General features: G+C 38.7%; 1 long non-coding RNA gene across 1 annotated transcript; it reads left to right on the forward strand.

Annotated features, from left to right (window-relative positions):
* On the forward strand, positions 1-27,942 carry LOC136016330 (uncharacterized). The gene is made up of 8 exons (XR_010613565.1): positions 1-268; positions 3,261-3,356; positions 5,566-5,690; positions 16,766-16,829; positions 18,634-18,779; positions 20,885-21,047; positions 23,469-23,542; positions 27,131-27,942. It is a non-coding gene; the product is annotated as an uncharacterized LOC136016330 (long non-coding RNA).
* Position 27,943: the final 1 nt, after the last annotated feature.

Raw genomic sequence — 27,943 nt, forward strand, 5'->3', positions numbered from 1 at the left:
TAAAGGTTAGCTTCTCTGACTGTATATAACTTTAGTGGGAAAGCTTTTATAAATTACTTTATTGTTTCACAGGCCCTGGAGAATGCTGCTGTGGATGGCAACGAGTGTGACTCATCTGGCTATAGAGCTGGAAGTGTAATATTAAAGAAAATAAATAACAAGACTGAAAAGAGCATTAAATGAGGAAATGAGGCATGAATGCGTGAGACAGAAGTTATTCTACTGCATGCAAGTAGATACCACCTAATTACTTGGGAAGCAGCACTTAGTAAGTACAAGATCATGAATGAACTAGAAACAATCCAGGATGTGCCCAAATTCTCCAATCTAGTAATTTCACTTCCAGCAACAGGTGGCTGCTGGTCTGCAGGACATGGGGGGAATAGTTAGAAAATCCCAGTCTTGGAAAAAAGTGCATTGTGATTGTTGAATGAGTGATTTGTAGTGCTTCTATATTTATTATTGTAATGAAGATTTTGCTTTGTCCATAACCATCTCTTCACTTTACAAAAAATAATGCTTTTTTTTATTATTATAAAAAGGAAAAAAAAAAAATCCCCCACATCATGCCCCTAGTTTAGGATTTTACTATGCAAGCTTTTAACACACTAGAGCTGGAAACTGTAATGTCAATTTTGTTGCATGAAGAACAGAACTGAGAGCTAGCAGTGCAACCAAACAGGGCACTGCCCATTGCCTCTCACTTAGTAGAAGTCCAAGATCACTTCCTAGCCAGGAAGAGCATCGCTGTTCTTATTTTTACCCCAGCTGTGTGCATTACTTTTGAGGAGCCCTTGCTTTTACCATGCATATTTATTTTTCTAGAACTTTTATTATTTTACAGAAGAGAAAAGTAAGTCTGTTAAAGCAGGTAAGAGTGAATTCAGTGCTTTTGTTTTATCAGTTGACAACTGAGTGTAGTCTTGACTTGGGCATAAACACTTTTCCTTTCCTATAGTAATTACTCAAAAGTGTTACTATTATTAAGTAACCTACTTTATGCAAAAATTGCTTGGATAGAATGGGTGTATTAGAATGTACCTCCAGTAAATATATTGAACTATACTTGTAGTAAACAGAAAATTTGGGCATTCTGTAATGTGCAGTTGTGCTAATATTCATAAAAGCATTGGCATGGTCAAACCTCTAAGAGAGGTTACATAAGGAAGACTTAAGTAAGTGGCATCTATGTCTTTCAAAATTCAGTGCTTACATATTCAAGAAAACTCAGACCATTGAATGAAATTGCTCAATAATTTTTATGTGAAGCCTTGTTAACAAGTTGTGTCAACAAAAGGTACAGAGATTAATAGGGGTATGCTCATTAACATTTTGCTGTTTGAGCAAATAGATTTTACTCAGTCAAATGAGATTTTTTGCAGTTCATTTTTTTGAGACTGTGAAAGAGTCGTTACCATAGCCTGTTGGGAAAAGTAAGAATAAAAACTGCATGATAAGCAAGTGCATTGATTGAACATATTAATGTATTAAATATATATTAATATGTTAAGAGTCTAATTATCTTTTATCAAAATGGATTATATAGAGTTTTTATTCCACAAATTGGATTTTGGACTTGGAAAGAAGTGACAGTTATATAACTCTAAGGGTAATGAGAATCTTTATTTTATCTAAATATTATATCTCAGATTTAAGGATAGTCTCTTAAGGGCAAGGCAGAGATCTGTAGGCCATTCCATAGATGAGTAACAGGATGTTACAGGTCTCTTCTTTCATAACTTTAGGCTTACACCAATCATGCCCCAGACATCCAAATATATGCATGAGGTCATGTAATTAGTCTACTTAGAGACTTGCTGAAGCCATTGGTGATACCGATCTGTTTAGCCTCAGGCTTATGGAAGGCACAAATAGCATTAATGACACTGAAACATAAAGATTTTGGTAATTGGCAGGAGAAGGTTGTGTGTTTTATTAATACTGAGTGAACTTCTCTCCCACTTGATTTTTCAATAAGATGAGCTGTGTGGCAATTAATGCACTTTCCAAAGCTCCTTCATAAAGCTACTGGAATATTGCTAAATTTGAGCTCTTGACATATAAAAACACTAAGATCTGATAGTGTTTGTTACTTGTCTTATACAAGCCAATTAATTTCCTGCACATGTAAAATATAAATAAAGCAAATAATGTTTTGATTCAATCATTTTTAAAGGAAATGGACCATTTGAAACCTTAAAAACTAAATAAATCAGATTCCCTGATGTCTGGTCAAGCACTGTAACCTGGAAACTAATTTTAGAGATGCCAAATATTTATATTAAAGTATTGAGAGTGGTTTAGAAAATAATTTTGGTTGTAAAGCAAAGTGATACCTTTATAGTATAGATCTGGATATTCCCAGAAAAGAGAGAGAAAAAAAAAGAATTTCCTATTGAGGTTAAGTCATCTGGGGCTTGGATAGACAAGAATATAGTGGTTGCCCTTTAGATATGCCCAGTGTTCAAATTTGGGTAGCATCTGAATGGAGAATATAAAGAAATCTTTACAGCCACAGTTGTGGAAGAAAATTCAGTTTTCACATTCCCACTGCAGTTTATGATGGCTGGTGGCAGTTCTACATACTCAGGACAAATATTTGTCAGTAGGGATATACAGGTAAAGATGCTTTAAGCCAAGAACTCACATTAATGAGGGTCCTTCCACCATCTGGCATATTCACTCGTTTCCCTCTGTCATAATCATTTTCTACCATCTTGAACTGCCAGGTGGCAATCTATTGTATGGGGGGAAGGAAGAACAGGAAGGAGAAGCTTATTTATTACATTATGGGAATATACAATTTTTTTTTTTTTATAACTCCTACTGAGGTGCTGGCATCAAACTACAGTTGCCCATAGGTGATCTACTGTACATCTTCAGCAAAAGACCAGCAGTCAAATGCAGATTTGAGAGTCCTTATTTACCGCAGTACAAAATTGTCAGAAAAAAAGCCCTCAAATAAGAAGTAATAGATAAAAATGACGAAATTATGCATACCAGAATGGTGGATGTGGATCTGACATGTCTTTCTCCTTAAGGAAATTAATAATTAATAACCATTGTAAACCCAAAGAGCTCCCAGTTCTGTGGCACTATAAAATGTCACTAAGGGGTTTCTTACAGGCTCCTTCATTCATGAAGCAACAGTCTTTGTTAATTATTATTTGCCATAATACGAGTAAAATCAGAGATGTAAGGTTTTCTAGTTTTTCATGTACATTAACTACCATTTTATATTTCACCCCTTCCTCCCTGAGGTACGCAATGGAAAGCAAAGACCTTTCTGACCACCCCAGACTTGGATCTCACTTCTCAGAAAATAAACTGTGATTCAGCAGCAGTGTGGGTTACAGGTAGGTACTTGGGGGTTTTGTTGTTTTTTTTCTTCATTAAAAATTTCAGCTACATTAACAAATCAAACTCGAATACATTGTTTTTATTGTAAGAAAAGACCATATCTAGACTTACGGATTTGACCTGAAGCGTTTTTGTTTATAAAGGTACAAGCAGTCTAGTAGAATGGTAGGTTCTGACTCTTGTTCATACCTGTATGAAGTCTTCTCCCTCAGAAAATACTCACCAAATACAAAAAAAAAAAAAAAAAAACACTTTTTTTTTTGTTTGTTTAATAAGAAAGAACATCTGCCTACGTGGTAAACAACCCTTCCAACAGAAAGTAGTGTGTCCGAATCAGACCTGTTCCAGCTAGACATTTGAAAGCTGCAGTTAGTCTCTTCCAGCAAAAGATGGCAGTGCTCGGTTTTCTTCAAAACTAATGTCCAGTCACTGAAATTTAAAGCTCCGAAAACACTTCCCTTGTCTTTGCCTAGAATCTGCACATTGAGCTCAGTCGTTTTTTACAGATTAGCTAACAAGTTGGCCTTAGGTATTAAAAAAAAAAAAAATAATAAAAAAAAATACATGTATGTTTCCACAGGAAGTCCCAACTGGAAAAAACAAAGTGCCAATAATTCACAAAATGCTCTTGCAAATGTAGCAGCATTAAAACCCTCTTTGAGCCCAATTTAGAATTACTCATTATTTTATGGAAGCAGTTTTTCAAAGAATAGGAAATGAAAGGAAAATAGCTTCCAAGATTTTCTCAGGTCTAACATTTTGTATGCAATATACATTAATCTTTTAGATACTAATTCAAATGCTGATTGACCAAAGTATGCATTTTCTTTGAAAGTTTCTGATTACATTATGTCTGTATCTAAAAGCAGAGATGTTTTGCATAAATCTGAACTTTTCCAATGCCTTATATCAAATTAGATAACTCTATACTTTAGGGCTTTGCTACATGTAGGTATGAGTAATAATCCCATGACTAGCATAAATTAAAAATTAGGAAGACAGTAAGAAATAGAATTTATTTAATGTAAAATACAGTATAGTCCCCACAGGAGAATTATGAAATAAATTAGGATTAGGTCTGTGATGGAGATTAGAATTTCTACCTGTTACCATGACTAAAATGTAAAAAGAAAACAAAAGCCAAACCTAAACCAGTAATAAACATTGTAATGATAATATGAAAATGTCACAAAGCAATTTAGCTAACACTAAAGGAAAAAAAATAAAATACCTAGGCATAATATAAAAAATCCACAAAATCATGCCATTTTGGTCATCTTATCCTAATACAATCTGAAGTGTCCAATATATAATGACACCTACAAATTCCCAAATTATCCAGAATGCTTTATGTTAAATAGACCAGAAGAGGTTCAGGTGGATTTGGATCAAGGGTACAATTTACTTTTATTTTGGAGGAATCTGTTTCCTGTAATTTTTTTGTGGATCACTGGTGGAGAAATCTCAGAATCTGGTATTTTTTCCAGGTATATTTTCAGCCTTATTTCTGTCTGTTTTCTAAAAACACTCTCATGTTGTGCTTGGAGAACACCTTTCTCACTCTTTTCAGTCCTTTCCATGCTTCCCTGAAAAACAAAGAATTCAAACAAGGTTCTGGAAATTTATGCCAATGACATTATAATAATTCAAACAATGAAACAATGCCCTTTCACAACAGCAATACTGACCTTTTTATTAGCGGAGTAGCCCCCAGTTCTGATAAGTAGCTCACTAGGTCAGTCTTAGCAGCAAATAGGACAGTGATGCATTGATAAATACTCATCATTATCCTCACTGTGTAGAAAGGGAACGCTGTTTTTACAGGGTCTAGGCACATTTGCACAGCAAGAAATCACCTTACCTCATTAAAAATACATTACCGCTCCATTTATCTGTTCAGAAAGAGGGCTTTTAATGAAATTCACCTTAAATTACTGTTGTGAGAGAAGCAGCATATTAGATAGTACACGTATTTCAGTCATACGTTCAATGTAGTAAATAAAAAAGACACTTCAGCCAAAGAAAACAAACACATACTACACTAAAATTTCAGATATAAAAATCACTGTCTTGTGGCTTTTATTCCCCATTGTGCACATCGACCTTGTTCGTTAGAACCAGTCTTGGGAATTCCTCCAAATGTATACACTTAGTTAAATTTTCCATATTTACCTTTGGGTTTTTTCTTTGTCTTATGCTCCACAGTGAAGTGCACAACTGCTTTACTCCCCTTCCTGCCTCCCAGCTCTTTGCCCTCACCATGCTCTGCCTGCATCACTGGAGGGATGTCTTAGAACATCCCCATCACGTGTTCACTGGAGTTAGAAAAGGTGAGTACTGAAGGGCCACTGCAGGAAACAGTCTTTCCAAGGCATTGAACTTTCTGCCCCCTCCCTGCTCATGGAGGATTCTGATGACTCCTGTCACAACCCCAGCTGGCGGACCTTCCCCAAAGGTAACCAAATAGGGGCTCAACTCAGGAAATTCCTGTAGTTGCATTATATTTCAGGTGCTGGAAACATTAATTTTACTGCCAAAGTTCTTCTGGAAGAAAATCCAAAGTAATACAGAGTAACAGAACAGAGGGAAAGAAGGACTGAATCAAGATTAATGCAAGTTTAACAAAAAATTAATCCTGTCTAGGCAGTAAATGGCAGTAAACTGAAATACAAACTTTCCCACAATGACTTAAAAATGCATCAGGTTCTTTACTGGAGAGACACAATTTTTTGTGCTGTACAACTGTTTATGATGCTGCAACAGCAAGTAAAATGGTAGGCCAATTCGATGAGATTTGTGGCTTCTCTAAAGTTGACATTCACAACTGTGGTATCACAACAGACAATGAATTAAAAAATGGTTAAAAAAAGTCAGAGTCTCCCACAGGTCATTTAACATTCTAACTGAGGTGTGCTGAAATGAAGAACTATGTTAAATTTTCATTCATAAGGAGGGTACTTTTAGCACAATATGCAGATCATTAAGATATTTCCGGTAAAAGATGTTCTATTTTTGTACTTTCCACAAATATTTAATTTTGTAAAAATCTTGGAGACTTTTCAGAATATCTGATTATCATCTAAGTAACCTCACTGTATTTCTAAAAATACGGTAATTGTGTTCCTTAAGATCTCACCAAAATCCGTATGCTAAAAGGCCAAGCACAATAAAATGGAATAGAAGGCAGATTTCAGAGTATAGTATCACTGTTGCGTGGTCAAAATCCCTAAAAAAGATTATGATCTCTTATCTTCAAATTCAGTCATCTGTTATGGGTTTGTTTTCAGAACCTACTGTAGTTAAGAAAGTATCTTGAATACGTAAGTGATAGTTAGAAGCTGTGGTTTGGGCAGTCTGAAGATCAGTGCTACTTGTCACAAGATTCATGACTCTGTTAATGAAAAATTACTTACTTGAAACATGAGCTATGCCTTCTTTTATGTGGACATGGTAACAAAGATGTGGGCAGAATGAAGAAAAAGTTATTATTCTTAAGAAACACTGATCAGTAGTATGATATGCTGGAGGGAAGGAATGCCATCCAAAGGGACCTCAACATGCTTGTAATGTGGGCTGATGCCAGCCTCATGAAGTTTAACCATGCCAAGTGCAAGGTCCTACACCTGGGTCAGGGCAAGCCCACGCACAGCTACAGCTTGGGCAGAGAAGAGATTCAGAGCAGCCCTGCAGAGAAGGACTTGGGGGTGTTGGTCAATGAGAAAATGAACATGAGCTGGCTTCAGTGTGCGCTCACAGCCCAGAAAGCCAACTGTATCCTGGACTGCATCGAAAAGAAAGTGACCAGGAGGTCGAATGAGGTGATCCTGCCCCTGCTCTTGTGAGACCTCACTTGGAATATTGTGTACAGTTCTGGTGTCCTCAACCTGAAAAGGACATGGAACTGTTGGAACAAGTCCAGAGGAGCGCTACGAGGATGATCAGGGGACTGGAGCACCTCCCGTATGAAGATAGGCTGAGAGAAAATTGGGGCTGTTCAGCCTGGAGAAGAGAAGGCTGCGTGGAGACCTCATAGCAGCCTTCCAGTATCTGAAGGGGGGCTTATAGGGATCCTGGGGATGGACTATTCATTAGGGACTGTAGTGACACGACAAGGGGTAACGGGTTAAAACTTAAACAGGGGAAGTTTAGATTGGATAGAAGGAGGAAATTCTTTCCTGTTAGGGTGGTGAGACACTGGAATGGGTTGCCCAGGGAAGCTGTGAATGCTCCATCCCTGGTGGTGGTCAATGCCAGGTTGGACAGAGCCTTGGGTGACATGGTTTAGTGTGAGATGTCCCTGCCCATGGCGGGGGGGTTGGAACTAGATGATCTTAAGGTCCTTTTCAGCCCTAACTATTCTATGATTTTCTAGTAGTGCTCCTGTCTGAGAAAGGTCTATAATAATTTCTTAAATCATCAGAGAAAAACTCACTTCAGCTTTTCTCCCATCTACTGCTGCTCCTTAAGTTCAGGACTGCAGGGCACTGCAGGGTCAGTGCTTCTTTGTATTTGGCTTGGCAAGCAGCTCCTCCTCTTCCTGCCACTATGTGTTTTGGTTTGAATGCAACAGTTTCTTGTTTCATCAGGAAAGAGCCCTGCACATAGTCTTCCCTGCTCTGATGCTTCCTGACCCTACCACTAGAATCAGCTTCTAGTTGTTTTCCTTATCTCCTAGCTGTGTTGAATTTAACCTTTACACACATAATCTAGGCATTTAGAGCACAACTGGGGAAAGGGTTTACCTGTCTAGGGGACAAATGAGAAATCAGATGCCCAGGACCGAACCCCCAGCTATGTGCTGACATCAGCTCCTGGAAGTGCTTAAACTCATAAGGATCAAAGATCATGAGATGCCCATTGTATTGGGACTTACAGCTAACCTGAAAGGAGACAAACTTTGACACTACCATGTATTCCTATGTTTGTATTTTGCATTATAGCATCATTGGAGAAAATATGAAATCAAGGATAAAAATCCAAGATTCCCACTGTCAAGAAAATCTCCTGACCACTATTAGATCAATAAATAAATTACTAAACCCCACTGCCAGTATTTAGCAAATAAAATTTATAGCCACTTGACTATGCCTGAATTTGTAGATTTTGGACCATGTGAAAACATCAAGAGTCTGAAAGTGAGATGGGGAAAAAAAAAAGTAAGAAAAAATTGTAATTTGGTTTGTTGCAAAATGAAACATTCTGGTAATTTTCTAATAAAATATTTGGCAATTCTGCATTTCTATGTAGGAATGGAAAAAAGTAATGTTAGAAGATGTCTGAAGCAAAACATGTTCCTTGGCCCTTCAACTTGCCTGATGAAACCAAAGTTTTCCTTGGGTTGGCTAAAAATTAAAATCAGCATTGTTTAATTTCAAACTTATTAATATTGTATTAAAACTTTTTTGATGGCAAAGTTCTTAACTACTCAAAGCTGTTCATACAGAAAGGAGAATTCAATATTCTTTCAAGTTTAGATTAATTGAGCTAAGAGATTCTTTGGTAATACTATTTTAATTGTTTCTGCATTTAGTTCTAACAGCATGGGTTTTAACATTCTTGGACACAAATCAGAAATTCTCACTTTTATTAACAGTATAATAACCATTTTAAAATAGTATGTATTAAAAATATTAATTTTTAATGAAATTAAAAGTATTAAAAATATAAATAGTCTTCTTCCATCTGATTTTTTAATTAATGGTAATAAAAGTAATATAGAAATACAGTATTTAAAGTATGCAAAAGAAGTTTTGTTTTAATTTCTGGTATTCACAGGACAATTAGGAGTCAATCTCCATTTCTACTAAATGCAATTTCGGTGTAAATTCATCACTTTTTGTTATAAAATTAGGCAACTTTAAGAGCTTGGGGGCCAAAGTCAAAATTACTAGATAGATAGATAGAATAGTTAGGGTTGGAAAGGACCTCAAGATCATCTAGTTCCAACCCCCCTGCCATGGACAGGGACACCTCACACTAAACCATCCCACACAAGGCTTCATCCAACCTGGCCTTGAACACCGCCAGGGATGGAGCACTCACAACCTCCCTGGGCAACCCATTCTAATGTCTCACCACCCTAACAGGAAAGAATTTCCTCCTTCTATCCAATCTAAACTTCCCCTGTTTAAGTTTTAACCCGTTACCCTTGTCCTGTCACTACAGTCCCTGACGAAGAGTCCCTCCCCAGCATCCCTGTAGGCCCCCTTCAGATACTGGAAGGCTGCTATTAGGTCCCCACACAGCCTTCTCTTCTCCAGGCTGAACAGCCCCAATTTTCTCTCAGCCTATCTTCATACGGGAGGTGCTCCAGTCCCCTAATCATCCTCGTCGCCCTCCTCTGGACTTGTTGCAGCTGTTCCATGTCCTTTTTATGTTGAGCACAACAGAAATGCACACAATACTCCCGGTGAGGTCTCACAAGAGCAGAGTAAAGGGGCAGGGTCACCTCCTTCGACCTGTTGGTCACGCTCCTTTTGATGCAGCCCAGGATACGGTTGGCTTTCTGGGCTGCGAGCACACACTGAAGCCGGCTCATGTTCATTTTCTCATTGACCAACACCCCCAAGTCCTTCTCTGCAGGGCTGCTCTGAATCTCGTCTTTGCCCAACCTGTAGCTGTGCCTGGGATTGCTCCGACCCAGGTGTAGGACCTTGCACTTGTCATGGTTGAACTTCATAAGATTGGCATCAGCCCACCTCACAAGCTTGTCAAGGTCCCTCTGGATGGCATCCCTTCCCTCCAGCATATCAACCGGACCACACAGCTTGGTGTCATCGGCAAAGTTGCTGAGGGCACACTCAATCCCACTGTCCATGTCAGCGATGAAGATGTTAAACAAGACCGGTCCCAACACCGATCCCTGAGGGACACCACTCGTTACCGGTCTCCGGCCGGAGATCGAGCCATTGACCACAACTCTTTGTGTGCGGCCGTCCAGCCAGTTCTTTATCCACTGAATGGTCCATCCATCAAATTGATATCTCTCCAATTTACAGAGAAGGATGTCATGTGGGACAGTGTCAAACGCTTTGCACAAGTCCAGGTAGATGATGTCAACTGCTTTACCCTTGTCCATCAATTCTGTAGCCCCATCATAGAAGGCCACCAAATTGGTCAGGCAGGATTTCCCCTTAGTGAAGCCATGCTGGCTGTCACCAAGCACCTTGTTGTTACTCATGTGCCTTAGCATGCTGTCCAGGAGAATGTGCTCCAAGATTTTGGCAGGCACAGAGGTGAAACTGACTGGTCTGTAATTCCCCGGGTCTTCCATTTTCCCCTTCTTGAAAATGGGGGTTATATTTCCCTTTTTCCAGTCGTCGGGAACTTCACCTGACTGCCATGATTTTTCAAATATGATGGCCAGTGGCTTAGCAACTTCATTCGCCAGCTCCTTCAGGACCCGCGGATGGATTCCATCGGGTCCCATGGATTTGTGCGCGTTCAGATTTTGAAGATGGTCTCGAACCAGATCCTCTCCTACAGTGGGCCCAAGGTCTTCATTCTCACAGTCCCTGCATCTACCTTCTAAGAACTGGGTGGTGCAGTCAGAGCCTTTGCCAGTGAAGACCGAGGCAAAGAAGTCATTCAGAACCTCAGCCTTCTCCAAATCCTGCATAGCCAGTTCTCCCGAAAGCTTCCTCAGGGGGCCTATGTTGTCCCTGGTTTGTTTTTTGTTTGCTATGTACCTGTAGAATCCCTTCCTATTATCCTTAACATCCCTGGCTAGGTTTAATTCTAACTGGGCCTTAGCCTTCCTAACCTGGTCCCTAGCTTCCCGGACAACATCCCTGTACTCTACCCAGGCCGCCTGTCCTTGCTTCCATTTTTTATAAGCCTCTTTTTTCATTTTAATTTTCCTCAGCAGCTCCCTATCCATCCAAGGAGGTCCCCTGGCCCTCCTGCTGCGCTTCCTTCTAGTTGGGATGCAGCACTCCTGAGCTTGTAGCAGGTGATCCTTGAATATCAACCAACAGCCTTGGGCCCCCCTGCCCTCCAGGGCTATATCCCATGGAACCTTACTAAGCAGGCTCCTGAAGAGGCCAAAGTCTGCTCTTTTGAAGTCCAGGGCAGTGAGCTTGCTACACGCTCTTCTCACTGTTCTGGGGATCTCAAATTCGACCATCTCGCGATCGCTGCATCCAAGGCTGCCCTGGAGTACCACATTCTCAACAAGCCCTTCCCTGTTGGTGAGCACAAGGTCAAGCATGGCACCTCTCCTTGTCGGCTCCTCTATTACTTGCAGAAGGAAGTTGTCTTCCACACAATCAAGGAACCTCCTGGATTGCTTGTGCCGTGCAGTGCTATCGTTCCAACAGATGTCAGGGTGGTTGAAATCCCCCATGAGAACAAGGGCCTGCGAGCATGAGGCTTTTCCTATTTGTCTGTAGAGTGCTTCATCCACAGGTTCTCCTTGATCAGGCGGCCTGTAACAGATTCCCACAGTAATGTCTCCCACAGCTGTTTTCCCTTTAACCCTGACCCACAAACTCTCTGTAAACTGCTCACCTGTCCCCAGACAGAGTTCCATACTCTCCAGCCTATCCCTAACATAAAGGGCAACTACCCCTCCCCTCCTGCCAGGCCTGTCCTTTCTAAAGAGCCTGTAACCTTCCATTCCAACACTCCAGTCATAGGAGCCATCCCACCATGTTTCTGTGATGCCTATTATATCATACCCCTGTAGATGTGCACACATCTCTAATTCCTCTTGTTTGTTCCCCATGCTACGGGCATTTGTATAGAGGCATCTGAGACGAGCTCCAATTGAAGCCGGCTCGTTGGCTGGAGCAGCTGGAATATATCTACATTGTTCCAAGCATTTATTATAGCTGCTGGCCACTGACTGGGTGTGTTGGGATGGAATGATACCCCCCTCCCCCAACACATCTAGTTTAAATTTGATTCTAATTTCTCTGAGGTCAAAGAGAACTATGGCTTGATGATCAAGTAGTGAGGTGGATCGAGAACTGGTTGAAAGGAAGAAGGCAGAGAGTTGTGGTCAATGGCGCAGAATCTAGCTGGAGGTCTGTGACTAGTGGAGTTCCTCAGGGGTCGGTGCTGGGACCGGTGCTGTTTAATATTTTCATCAATGACCTGGATGAGGGAACTGAGTGCACCCTCAGCAAGTTTGCTGATGACACAAAACTGGGAGGAGTGGCTGACACACCAGAGGACTGTGCTGCCATTCAGCGAGACCTGGACAGGCTGGAGAGTTGGGCGGGGAGAAACTTGATGAAATTTAACAAGGGCAAGTGTAGAGTCTTGCATCTGGGGAAGAACAACCCCATGTACCAGTACAGGTTGGGGGTTGACCTGCTGGAAAGTAGTGAATGGGAAAGGGACCTGGGGGTCCTGGTGGATAGGAGGATGACCATGAGCCAGCAATGTGCTCTTGCGGCCAAGAAGGCAAATGGCATCTTAGGGTGCATTAGAAAGGGAGTGGTTAGTAGGTCAAGAGAGGTTCTCCTCCCCCTCTACTCAGCCTTGGTGAGGCCGCATCTGGAATATTGCGTCCAGTTCTGGGCCCCTCTGTTCAAGAAGGACAGGGAATTGCTTGAAGGAGTCCAGCGCAGAGCCACAAAGATGATTAAGGGAGTGGAACATCTCCCTTATGAGGAGAGGCTGAGGGAGCTGGGTCTCTTTAGCTTGCAAAAGAGGAGACTGAGGGGTGACCTCATCAATGTTTACAAATATGTAAAGGGTAGGTGTCAGGATGATGGAGCTAGGCTTTTTTCAGTGATATCCAGTGATAGGACAAGGGGCAATGGGTGTAAACTGGAACATAGGAAGTTCCACGTTAACATCAGGAAGAACTTCTTTACTGTAAGAGTGACAGAGCACTGGAACAGGTTGCCCAGGGGGGTTGTGGAGTCTCCTACACTGGAGATATTCAAGGCCCGCCTGGACAAGTTCCTGTGTGATGTACTGTAGGTTACCCTGCTCTTGCGGGGGGGTTGGACTAGATGATCTTTTTAGGTCCCTTCCAACCCTTGGGATTCTGTGATTCTGTGATTCTGTGACTTTAATTCTCAAATTTTCTCAAGATGTACATCATCGTAATTAAAAAGCAATAATATTTCATGACCTTATACTTTTCAAAGGTTTTAAAATATGTTTTCCTATATTTAGTTTTATGTTGTGACTTCTCTTATACCCCTAAATTTAAAGTCTTGCATTCTATCATCTGAATAGAAAACCTTGAAAGAAAGGAAAGATGAAACATCTTGTTCATACTTTGGGGTTTCACAAAATTATTACTCTAGTTTTGAAGCAGTTTGACAGATGGTGACTTTCAAGCTCTACGAATGCAAAGGAGGCACTGGAAAGCAAACCAGCTATCAAGTGCTCTGTTAGTTGTTTTCTCTGCTTTGACAGGATCGTTTACCCTAACGTGGTGGCTATAAGCTCAGCTCTTTCCTAGCAAGAAAAAATCAGGTTTTATTGTTCCAGCATAGCCTTAAAATGAATGACACGCTACATGGACTGTCCCTTACCCAACCTTTTAGGGGCCTAATTAATGTAAGGAACTGGATAGTTGCCTTTATCTGAACCGTGTTGCTAATACAGCCTTTTTTATATGACGTAATCTCATGTATGTTTTTGTGGAGGATTGGCTTGTCGAAAAAGGTCAAAAGGTCACATTCCCATCAACGAGCTGAAACAAGACATCTGTGTAGAACATGGTGCAAACCTCTCACACCAGATAACGAGGAAATGAAGGACACCGGCAAACAGCAACATTCTATGACCAATCACAGCCAAGGCCACTAAGCGATAAGTGCATGAGAAGGAGGATGGTGGGGGGGTGCATGGTGTAGCTGCAAAAATGTAGAAGTTACAAACCAATGATCTTGTAACATGTAAAAGCTATAAGCCAATGATCTCTCTGTAACCAAACTATAAACATGCAAGCAAGGTATATAAGTATCCATCTGCTTAGCAATAAACGAGACTTGTTGGTCATCATCTGATGAGCTCGTCTCCCGGCGATTCCCACATGTTTTCTTTTACTGTTATTATTTTAATAACCTCCTGCCAACAAATTCTAGCCAATAAGATATTCCATAACTCATGTGCAAACAGCTACACTTGTACCATCTCAAATCTGGTCCTCCCTTCTAGTACATCCATTTGTCTATTCTAAAATTTTAGTGCTGTCTGCCTTTTAATTCTCTTTGTAGATGTTCTTTAGTGTTGGTAGTTTGCTTATTTGCTGACATTGTTTGGTATAGTAGAACATGTCTCTCATGGGTGGGGGGTGAGGGAGAGTAACCAAAATAAAACAAAACCCCAAATTCAAACCCAGACCAGACTAGAAATCTGTAATGAACTTTCTTATTTCCGGTTCTCTGATACAGATATAAATGATGGAGAAGTAGTGACGATGTTGACTGCGCGAGTTCTTTCAGATGTTAACATGTAAGGGTGAAATCGTGCTAAGATTCTATCATATATTAATGATAATTTGTGGGGAGGCAAGGAGTGTCCTTGCTTCTCTGACTGTGTGACTTGAAACAATCTTTTTCTCCTATTTCTTATACTTCCCCCATCTTATGGAAAACACATTCTGTAATTTTGTCTTCACTGCCTTTTCATTTATCCATGTTTCTAATTTCAGTGGTTGGGATTATAAATTACTAAAAAAAAAAAAACAACTTAGATGTGACTTTCGGTTTTATGGTGAAAAAGCAAACCTGGTGCACACACTGAAACACAGTTTTCAGTGTGGTAATGGCCATTCTTTTCTAACTGGTCCATCTGATTTTTAAAAGGCATATTGTGTTCTTGTTTTTTTGCATTCTCTTTTAAAGTAGACATTTTTGAAGAAGCATAGGCTAATTTGTTTCAATCCATGTTAAGATGCTTCTTTGTATAGGGATAGGTAATTAATAAAATTTACAAGAAGTACTTTAGTTGATGATATATGTCAAAAAATGGGAATTTAATCTTTGAACAGTTCAGGTAAGTAGAACTCATTTTCAGTATCTCTTATTGTTTTGTCTCTTTCATGTTTTTTCTGAACATAGAACAAACAATATTTTGTTTCTGTTTTCCAGGTTACTTTATATGTTATTCTGTGATATCTGTTTAGATAAGAATAAAAAGATACAGTAAAACCAGAGACTTAACCCATTAGTCCTCTTAATTGCACTAATGCTAAACTACTTCTTTATGGATAAGCGGGAACAGCTGTAACCTGACAAAGGAGAGATTTAGATTAGACATTAGGAAGAAATTCTTCCCTGTGAGGGTGGTGAGTTGCTGGCCCAGGTTGCCCAGAGAAGCTGTGTCTGCCCCATCCCTGGCAGTGTTCAAGGCCAGGTTGGATGGAGCTTGGAGCAACCTGGTCTAGTGGAAGGTGTCCCTGCCCATGGCTGGGGTCTGGAACTGGATGAGCTTTAACGTCCCTTCCAACCCAAACCAATCTGGGATTCTATGATTCTATGTTAAATCTGAATCTAAATCAGGTATGAAAGTTGTCAATTTCATATTTGGCATCCATGACATTTTGGTGAAGCAAATTTTCATTACAATTAGTTTGTGGAGAAGAAAAAAGCTTAATTACTTTTATGGTGTTCAGAAATTGAAAGACCTCTCTCTGAAGTCCTGAAGAATTGGCCAGGGCTATCTAGCTGACCAGCTGGTTTGTGTAACGTAAAGTCATCCATGTGCAGCATCGTGCATGGGGGTATTTGCTGTATTAAAGGAAGAATACCAAAGCAGATACCGTGTTGATTAGCAGCAAACAAGTATTTCTAATTCAGGTGTTTATTTAATCATATGACAAGAAGAATTACTATATTTATTCTTGGTAAAATTCAAATGGCTTTCTTAAAGCTTGACTATGTCAATTTCCCTATAATAGGTCTTTTAGCCAACAGTGATAAAATGATAAAAAAAAATCAAACCTGGAAAGAAAACTGGGCTTTTTTTTTTTTTTTTTCCCTGTGACATGAATGAAAGAAGAGGCATAAAACATGCATGCATTTAAGGACAAGGAGTTAAATTTCTTGTTCATTAACATGTATGTGTCATCTAGGACAGTTAAAGTCATGTTTGTTAAGAAAATCAGGTCTAATATTTTTAGTGAGGTTTCAATTTTATCATGTCCTTAAGGATGTCCTATGAATGCTCTGGAAAACAAAAGCAACGGACTGATCTGGATCCACTTTTGTAACTTTTCCATAGGCTTCCCATGTCTAACAAACCTCAGACAAACCCTTGTATCTTGTTCAGAACTTTCTATCTGAAGATAACAAAACTGGAATTTTGACATAGAATCATAAAATAGTTAGGATCCTTAAGATCATCAAGTTCCAACCCCCCTGCCATGGGTAGGGACACCACACACTAAACCATGTCACCCAAGACTCCGTACCTGGTTTTGTTTTCTTTTTTTCAGGGCCGTGGTGGGAATGTTTTGTATGGCAATTACAGATCTGTCTCCTGGTGATCAGTCTGCAATGGTAAGGACACATTTTCCTATATCTCAAAGCCAATAACATGAAAGAATGGGTTAAAGGTTTCTTTGCCTCCCTCACCATCCCCAAGTCCAAGAAGAAATGTCCAGGAGATACCAGTGGGTAAACATGGGAGCTACTCAGTTTCATAATTCTACTTGCCAGCATTTTTCTAGTTATCTCCCTTCTATCTTGTCATTACTTATTTGTGTATACACCAAAATGCTGGAAAGAGTCCTCTCTATACAGATTTTCTTTCTGCCTTTACGTATTATGCTTGCTCACATCTGCAGGGGTGTCGTGGTCAACCAATATAATTATAGATCATCAGGGGGAAACTCCTTTTCATGATGAAAATGCAAATGTCAGTAATAGGAGCTTTGCTTATGTCGAGACATTCTCCGATTCATCATCAAGCTTACCCCCTAAAGGTATCACAAGTGAACTTTGCATATTTTTGGAAGAGAAAATTTAATTTACTGTAATAGGCAGATAAAAATCCTTGAAAAATGATGGTTGGCTTGCATATATTAAGAATCACTCTGGTTTTGATTTGCCATTATACTTTTTTCCCGATGTAATGCTCATCCTATCAGTTCCTGGAAAGAACTGGACTTGTCTTATAAGTTTGTGGCTGATCAATAATCCTCTACACTGGGAGAAGACACACAGCATAGGGGTGATGGGTAATATGCTCATAAAAACTCAGGGAAGAATAGAGAGAGCCCATAGCTGTACAAAGGAAATTGAGTTTAGCTGAACATAAAAGGGACCAGAGGGTGGCTGTAGATCAGCTGAGTGGATGAACTGGTTATGAAAATGTTTCTGCCTAAGTAAGTTCATCAACTGAGTATGAGTGTCTTCCCAAGTTAGGCAGACTAAAATGAGGGGAGTGGATATGTGGCTCCAACACAGTATAAAAGCTGAAAAAACAACAGCATCAACTCTGAAGAGAGCAATAGGCTTGAGCTAGTTTCAAGCGATGTATACCTTCCTGGCAACTGGGGATGCCCATAATCTTGACAGTGAGCATATTATAACAACCAGTAATGAGAACCACACTTGTACCGTGGTTACTGTATAGTGCAATTCCTGTATTCTGTGAGGTGCCATTTGCACGTGTGTTGTGATTTTAGTATCACTTGTGGTATCACTCTGCTGAATCAAAATTCTATATAATGTCAAGTATTTACAAATGAATAAATCTGGTATTAAACATTAAACACTCCATGTGTGAAGTATCTAGAAGAACCTGGTTAGAGAGAATTGGAGCCTGACAGAGTTAAAATGGTCATTCAGCTCTTTGACAGTAAGACTCAGAATGTCTGTTACCGAAGAAGGAGGGGGTTTACTTCAACTTGATTAATTCCACTGAGAACTCTCCTGTTCTCCTTTTTGGTCAGGTGCTACCATACTGATCTCTGTTTAGCTGGAATTAGCCTTCAAGTTGCATGCAGAAGCCAGGTAGACCATTCTAAGTGCCACATGAATCACAGCCCTTCATCTGACCGCAACATTTTTAGGCATACTATTAAAAAATGTCAGATTTGGAAACCTTTCATTTGACATTTATCTGAAAAACCATAATGTAACTGTGTATAAATGTCAAATGAGAATAAAGCTGTATTTTTATCTGTATAAATATCAAATATCAAATGGTCGTTTCCTCTGATATTTAGGGTTCTAAAAGGGTAAAGGTCAAGTGTGGTGCCCCCCTTGACAAAGGTTAATGAACGTGATGAACTGGGATATTGCAGAATTCTAAAGCAATAACTCACACCTGTATTCTGGGGTTTGTTCCTCTGAGCAGGACAAGTTAGTGACTTTGTAACAGGATCCTTCTGAGGCAATTGTACCCTTAATTGGCACACCACCAAATCCCTGTCTCCTTCCCCAAATGCTGCTTCTACGTGACATGATTTGGAGAAGGATGAACTCAGATATTCCACTTTCCAGGTGAGCACTCAAATCACTAAACTGTTAGTTAATTTGTATGATGTCTCATTTTCACACTTGCTGAAATAGAACTGAAAAACACAATTTAAAATTAAGTATATTTAAATAGGGACTGTGGAGATATAAATGAAAATGTCCAGGCTCTGTATGCCCCTCAGACTACGAACCTTAAAATCTATGACTTGTGAAACACATCTGCTTTATCTCAGGTATCAGCAGAACAGAATTACTACCTAAGTAAATTTTTGCTTAGCCACCCCTTATGTAAGAACATTGACTGCATTATGAGTAGTGTAAAATTGCTACATTGATAAATATAAGGATCTCAAAAAAAAAAAAAAACCACAACCTGAAAACTTGTTCTTCGATATCTGAATAGGTTCGAAAGTCAGTTTGTCCATGAGTAACACCAAACAGCACTAGATCCCTCAGCTTGGGAACCAGCACATTACTAAACAGGTCAGCAAACCAAGCAAACATTCTCTAAAACATAAAAGAACTCTTAATTTAGAACCCTTAGTTAAGAAGTCTTAATTTGTAAGCACACGCAACATAAATACTTCCTAGCCATAACTAAAATGCTAATTAGAAAATACATCAAAAGGATCTCTGTCCAGAAACGCATACTGTGCAGTATTCCCATGTAAGATACTAAATACATTGGTGGAATGCCTGACACTATTATAAATCCGGGGATGTTAAGTTTCACAATTCCAAGTACTAATTCTCTTATACACTGCAAGTGCAGACTTTAAAATTTAAACATGATAAGAAATGCTATTTTACAGCACCTGTTTCAAAGACATTAGCAGACTGTTATGTTATAATTAATTATGGTCTTTAAAGAAAGTAGAGTTTAGGAAAAGGACTGCTGTATCATCTCCTTTCCACTGGGGGTAGGGGAAGAATTTGTTACAATTGATTCCAGTAAAAAAAAAATAAAAAATAAAATGGAAATTTCCAGGGAGATCATCTGTCCTGTGCCGCAGTCACTTATCTATAGCAATATCCTCAAAGAATGCTTTGAATGTGAGAAGTCCTCCATAGGCAGTTCCTTAGGAGATTTACAGCTGGGAACAACCACCTCAAGCCTTTCCTTTATGTTGTATTTTCTTTGCCATTCACTCATTAGAAGCAGGATTCCTTTTGTACTGCTGGGACTTCATTGTCTGGAAAGCGGGGCTACCACCTTTGGAGACTACAATGTATCTCTAGTCTCTTGAGCATACTGCCCTGCAGCAGGGCTCTCCCTGCAGCCTGCAGGCAAGGAGCTAAATCTACGCTCCATGTGTGCAAGGCAGTTGGCTTCTTAGAATCCCTACTCCTGTTCCCAGGAAAACCTAGGCATACCGGAAACAAGGGATTCCACTAAGTGACAGAGAATCTAAAATTTGATTTTTTTAATGCTGCCTAGAGATACCCGAATCTTATTGTGATATCTCCTCTTAATGCTTTACATAAAAGAATTGTTTTTTCTTAATTTCACTGAAATTCTATCTCTGCACAAGCAAGGGAGTTTAGATTGGATTCATATAGTCAGTGAATATCCCATGTTACTCTTTTCAAGAGTAAGCAGTGAGTAAGGATGACATAGAAGGGCCTAGATATAGGCTGGAGTCTTTTTTTCCCCATGAGATATACAGTCAATTCAACTTCTTTCTCCGTTCCACTCTCCAAACATAGGAAGATGTGTGAAATGAACAAAGTATGTGTATATAAGCGTGATGGGTAAAGAGTGTTGATGTTGAACCTGAAATGAAACTAAGGAAAGCATATGATGTGTGAAACATATGGCAATGCATATGTATGAAGTTTGGATCAGGATATGCATCACAAAATAGTAATAGGTTTTTATTCTGGGAGAAGAGAGTGATAAAGCAAAGGGGAATAAGAACCTCACACTAAAAACAAGAGAAGTTGGAATCTCCTTCCTCTTTGCTATTTGGCATTTCCTCTTGAAAGAAGCGGAGGAAGTATTTAAATATTTTATAGCCTTCATTATTGGAACATACATCTCTTTATTACATTTTTGGAAGCATGTGTTCTATTTGAAATCAGTATGGATGTATAAATATTTTTAGGAGATGATTATTCTTTGTATGTAGGTGGAGAAGAACATCGTATTAGTGGGATCTTGCTTTCATGAGTAACACAGCAGCTGGCATATCCCTCCTTCTCCCTGGCCAAGGGAAAACACCTCTTATCCTCAACTTTAATCCCCAAAATAAGAAACGGTTTTGGCTTCCCTCTTTCCATCTGCTTCTCCAGGTAATATTGTAATTTCATCTGCCATGTTTGCAATTCTTTTACAAGGTCCGTATGCAAGTATATAGAAAGTGAAAAACAGTGGCATGGGACTATCACAGACCTGTGGGAAACAGAGGTGGAAAAGATCTTTTAGGCTATTTCCCTGCCTAAATGTCTGATTTGTCCTCAAAGGCATTTAGTCATGGAGACTAAAAAATGTTATCTCATCTTCTGCACCCTTTACATGTAAGCATCCAAGTTCAGAAGCCTAACACAAGGACCAGTGCTTCCACCTAACATGTGAAGCACAGAACACACGATTGTAATGATTAAGTACAAGTGCAACCTGCGCAATTCAGTGCCCTGTGGTTCAGTGTCTGTTCTATTTACCTCTCCCATGCACTGTCCTCCTGAATGCCTGTTTGGTTAGATTAAAAGAATCAGATCGGATGGAACAGCACTCAACTGCTGCACTTGAAAACATGGCCCATTGTCTAAGAAACCACAGCAGAAACAACAATCTCCTCTTGTCAGTAAAGTATGAACTTTTTATCTCATTGTTACTCATGAATAACATACGAAAAGGATAATTGTCTTAACTTTCACCAGAAAAAATAAATTGTCATGATTCAGAAAAGGTTTAAGGCAGGATGAAAGTTAAAGTAGAATTTAATCAAACAATGAAAGGAATATCATTATCCCATTATGTTTGGCAAACTCATTTTACTAGAAGACTGTAACTACTGGAGCAAAGTATCCATGTTAAAACTGATCATGGTTAACACTGCAGTGTATTTTCTAATTGCTCATGTTACCACCTGATTCAAAGCTATTGGATTTTCTTCTAAAGGCTAATTCAACATAATTCAAGCAAGTAGAGGTAGCCATGAAATCCTCAAGGTAGTTGAGTACTTCATTCTAAACGTACTGAATAGATTTATCTGTAACTTGACAGACTGGAAGCTATATTGCTGTTGTTTTAGTAATTTGCCATCAAAGCTTTAACATTAGATATAAAAATAATTAGCTTTAAATCTAGATTTCATTAGAAAAATAAAATTGTACTTTACTCATCTAATTTGTTTTTAGAAAGATATTGACCAGCTACATTCAGAAGGATGAATCAATCAGCCTTTATGCTTTGGAGTTCTGATGCACTTTTTGCTTTGGCTTCTTATACAGATTGGGACAATATACACATTTTAAATCTAGAATAATGTTTCGAATTTTGAATGATGACATATTCACTGCTCTTTGAGTTACATGCTTGGATAGTAGCCACGGCACTCTGCAGTGAACCACTTTAATAGGTGCTTTAAGAGCTTTAAGACTTTGAAGAGTCTCTAACACTTGTGTCTGCTTATTCTCAGTTAACAAATAATAAAACTGAGGAATTCAGATTAAACATGAATCTTATGCCTTTCCAATAACTTTTCCAATAATTCTGCAATAACTAATCTGGCTATTCCTACTGTCTCCTCTTTCCGTTATGTCTTCTCCTAGATAAAAACCAAACAGACAAAAACTACAACCCAGCTACAATACATAAACAAAACTACGCTGACTGAACTTTTACCATTTGTTTGCATGATGGATCACATTACCAAGCCTTTTATTTGCAGTTGTAATCTTAAGACGTCTAGAAGTAAGGAAGGTATCTTTATATTTGTACAGCTCTCAGTACATGAGGAATTAAGAGACTGACTAAGTTTAATGTCATATAACTGCTTTATCATTTTCATCCACACTAAACAAACACATTTGCTTGCAAGCAGGCATATTGAATGAGCAACAACATTTAATAAATCCCTGCCTTTTCCTTCACTAGTAACAGGCATGTAAAAACAAAATGACACTGATATAAATCTGGAATGATCCTATTATTTTTAGTGGAGTTCATACAGACTGATATAGATGTTAACTGAGAACAAAGTAGTCCAGAATCCACAGAGAAAACAGTGGAATAAATGGGGTTTATATACGCACAATTATTTTGTCTAGGCTGCAAGACAGACTAAAGGCAATTCTTTAGAATGTGAAGCCCGCTGATAATCCTCTATCACAGTTTACTTCGATTTCAGAACAGTTATTTACTGCCTCTCTGCAGATGCACATGTTAATTAAGTTGCTTTTGATGAATATATTATTTAGAAACCCACGGTACTAAAAAGGTCATGAACTGCAAAGTCTTAATTTCTTGTGATTTTGATTCTGAACTGCTTATTAGATTTGGCTACTAGGAAGAGCTGGCTGCTTGTGGGAGAAGTGTCACTTTCTGGTCATTTGAATCCAATTATGAAATACGTACATGCAGAACATTCCAAAATAGCATTGCTGTCGCTATGACTGCATGTCACTTTTGTCTCCATATCATTGGGTTTAGATGCATTACACAAAATGAGTTGCATCAACCTTTTGTTTCTTTTTCTATACTTTTTTAAGACAGCCCAGGAATTTCCTGATAAGAGTTGAGACAGAACAATAAGTACAGATTTTCCTGAGTGTCCCACAGACACGTAAGTCATTTGGTTCATATGTGGGTGGTCTTTGACTTATTCAGCTAGCTCTGTTATAGACTCTCTAACACATCCAACCCAATTAGATAGATGCACAGTATGGTCTTTACAAAATATCATTCAGCCATGTATCCTGCAACAAGCAATTACAAGTCATCTTCAGGGCATTGATTTATCTCTCATTGCCCTACCAATTTAATGACCTTATGATTTATACTGATTATGGTAGTCTCTCCTTGGCAAGCAAAGTAATTATCCATCAATCTTAAATTCTTTAAGGGAAGAAAATGTTTATTTTCTGTCTGCATAATAAGTTTTATGTCATTTTTAATGTCATGACTCCCACATGCACTGAAGATATATGTAGTAACTTCTAATGTCTCACAGAATGTCAATTGGAAAGGCAATTTGACAACAGGCTTAGCTTCTGTTGTCTGAATAGTTGGCATTATATAATGAAGACAGTTAAGTCTTCTGCTTGGAAACACATACATTATCCTAGGACAAAACAATGGATAAATTCTGTGGTCCAGTCATGAGGCCCTACAGAAACTTCCCACTGACAAAAATAGTGGATTTTAAGTGCATGTAAACATCAACTGTACAAATAAAGGTTGATGGATCATGCCTTAGCACAAAGATGTGAGCTACAAGACCTTTCACTGCCCCCATGGCTACTGTATTCATCTAATTGTTTGACTTAGAGTAAGGATTCCAGCTTACTCACTGTGAGTTTATTTTGAAAGGAAATATGTTTTATTCGAGTGTAAATAGGAAAAATCTAGGTTGTGCTGCATTATTCGCCAGACTAAAACGTCCTAGTTTGTCTTCTGGAAAGCTGAAAAAAAATTATGATTTTTTACTGTAGAACTCACAAATTGAAGGTTCTTAAAACCTGAAGACCAAGGAGAGGCTAACATCTAAGGAAACAGTTTTACAGATGTGCTAATGAGTTCCCCAAATCTGGCTCCTTCTCAAGCCTGCTCCCTCAAACATTATTCACACATAGTAGAGCCAACCACTGCTGATGCCACTTTACTGTTTATTTCCATCTTTTTCATTATCCAGTCTTTGCAGATTGATTGACGTGTATTCTCTATTAATATCCTTTACATTTTAAAGCCCACAGCATCTTAAATAGCATAGCAGCTGTTTAAGATGATGAGGTCCCTTCCATAAGCTTTGAGTCTGATGGGAAGATTGCTGTTCACAAGAGTTAGTATGAATGGAAGCAATAGTTGAGGTTGGGTACAGAAATAAAGATAGATTCCAATATATCCAACATATAGCATCAGTGATACAGGCAAGATACTAGAATTTCTTCTATTCATATATTCAAGTTACTAGTAATGACAGAAGAAAACTGTTTCACTATATATCAGGACATTTTAGTTTACAGCCAAGCCTCTGAAGAATTTCATTTTACCCATGAAAAATACCCATTAATTTGGCATGAATATGTTTTTCCTACAATTCACCAGTTACCTCATTTCTGAGTCGATAATTTCCTACTATAACATCTCAAAGCCAAGATCCATCAGAGGTAAAAATTGCACAGAGAACAAGATTCTGTGAAAATTTAACAACTAGGAAACATCACCTTCTACAACTCAGGAGACATTGCCAAGTCAGTGCAAGAAGGACTGATTTAACCTTTTACATTTGACTTCTTGTGTTGTTTGAAGTGAAGAAATAAAATCTAGACAAGCCAACAAATATTCTATTTTTCCCTTGAAAATCTGCAATTACATATTTTTCTTAAAGTTAATATCATCAGGAATGACACATCACATACACCTTTTAAATCATGAAAAGAAAAACATTCATGCTATCTTGTTGCAACACTACCTTTCATTTGATTGGCCTGGTACAAAGATGACATGAGTGGGTCCTACCACACTTTTCGTTATACAAAAAACCCTTCTTGCAAAGAGCTTTAGGTTATTACATTTTTCTTCTTTTTCTAAGAAAAATTAAAACTTTTAAACTAGGAATGAGATCAAAACAAAATTTCTAATTTAAACTACTTCCTCCCATGCAATATCATTGAAACAGAAACCTAGCCTTGAATGTTTTTTCTCACATGCTCAACACTACCCGTTTCAAAAACCTAAGCAACTCCAACACCAAGTAGAGCGGATCAGTTACTATCTACGATACTTAAGGGTAGCCGCTATTGTGGTAGATTGTCCAGATCCAGGCTACCTGACCTTTGGATCTCACTATCTTCCCATCCCCATATAGCCCTCTGTTGCCCTCATATGTTATCATTATTGTACTCTTTTAGAACTTCAAAGAGTCTGTAATAAAGCAATGCTTCATGGCAGCCTACCAGAGAGGTTGATTTTACGGCACACAACTGAGGTGACAGGAAGGACCGAAGCATGGCATGAGGGTGCATTTGAGGGCGCTAAACATTCTGAGGTAGTTTTTTAAAAGACTGCGTAGGTAGAGGAAGCTAAATTTGATGCACTGATTTGAATCATCCTGCTCTTTGGAAGCACTCCAATTCCATCACTGGAATGATCCACAGTAAAACAAGGAACTGTGTGGATGATCAGGGATTCAGTGATTGAGCCTGCTGCCTGGCCACTGCTAGCAGTTTATACATGCCCTGTGTAACAGAATCTAAAATACAAATAACACAAACTTAAGCATTTTTTACTTCCTATTTATATCTTTAGCATACACTGTGAAACAATTTCTAGCTTCAACTGAATATTGCAATATTAAGAAAAACAGCTTTCAGTCAGGCCCAAAGAAAGTATAGAAACAGATAATACAAGACAAAAAATAAATGGGGACTGAAACACAAAAATAGTGGCACTGCAAATCAGTTACAATTCTATGGAATTAAATGTCACCAAACAAACTGTGTGCAAATTTTGAGCAGATGAGTTTGTTGTTCATGTAAAATGTATATATTTTAGGCATTTCATTTAGTACTGAGGAGTATGTATGGAAAAATCCAGAGGATGCCTACAAATCGCAAGCTACTGCGTTAATGGGGAACCTTATTGGGGTTTTTCCAGTGGAGACCAATGAATTCATTTCAATGTTAATCTCACTGGAAAACTTCCAAGGCTGCTTAACAAACTTGCATTTTAACACAACTGAATGCCAGAGGCCACATGCAGGAGCTACAATTATGCACCTTGCTCCCAGAATGCATGCAGATGTCAAGATTGGAGGCTGTATATAAACATACCTGGGGTTATCATTACTCCCAGAGGGATGTTTTGCTAAGATATCTAATTTAATGCTGGCCTCATAATATGATAAGAACTGATTAGGAGCACTGATGCTGTATCTTGTGAGATTAGCAGATTAATGCGTTTAGTTTTGATGGTCATTTTTCAAAAGAATTACAAATTAAAAAGAAACCCCAAGAATGAAGGTCCAGTTTAAAAACATGGCCTTCCATGACAGATCAAAGATACAACACCAAGAAAGCAGACTTCATCCTAGTTCATAAGTACTCCTACACTTAAGACTGCTAATGTGGCAGGCAAGATACTGATAAATGAACTCAAAAATCTTACTATGACAACTTATTTTTTTTGTCTCACTCCTGTTCTTCTGCTTCAGGTTATTTCCCTGCAGCAGAGCCTGTAGAACACAGTATCTGCTATTGCCTCTGCTGTTTCAGTTCATGATTCAGAATCTTAAGGAAGATGGGGGTGCGTGTTCCATTAACTGACTGTAGTTGAGAGCAAAGCCCTCAAGAAAAAAATAAGAGGATCAGGATGAATACCTGGCACTGGTAATGGCTTGAAGATCTGAGGCAACATTTGTCACGCTTATTCCAGTATGATCCTTAACATGTGTCATGGAAGCAGCAAGTAAGTAAGGGATTCTGCTGTGATACTGTAGAAAAAGCATTTTAAGAGTAAAATCTATTGCAGGTCTCTGAAAATAACTGCTAGGTGGCCTGAAAGTAGCTGGGAATTACCCATTTTTGCATGCAAGACAGCACAGTCTTCTTGGAAAACAGAAAAAGGATGTCGTGCAAAGAACTCATTCTGAAATTCATTTATTTCTGTAGATTCCAATTAAAGTTTATCCCTTTTAAATTGAATTCAGGCACTTTTTATAACAAACCAGAAGATGACTACTATTATGCTTGGAATATATGAAAAAATGTTTCAAACACTTATTTGTGTATTTTTCAGATCAGAATATCTGTGGAATATGACGTATTTGCAAATATTATTTGTCACTGTAAAAAGCAGTTATTTTCCAACTACTGTAAAACGTCTTTAACAACTAGTACATTGTAGCAGGGGACTTAAAATAATGAAATGTCTTCTGTGTGGTTAGTTAGTGCCTTATTGGAGTTTGGGGGGTTGGGTTGTATCTCTAATTGTGAATTTCCATATCCTACAGATGTATAACATTTCA

Source organism: Lathamus discolor, chromosome 6, assembly GCF_037157495.1.
Source record: "Lathamus discolor isolate bLatDis1 chromosome 6, bLatDis1.hap1, whole genome shotgun sequence".
Taxonomy (NCBI): Eukaryota; Metazoa; Chordata; class Aves; order Psittaciformes; family Psittacidae; genus Lathamus; species Lathamus discolor.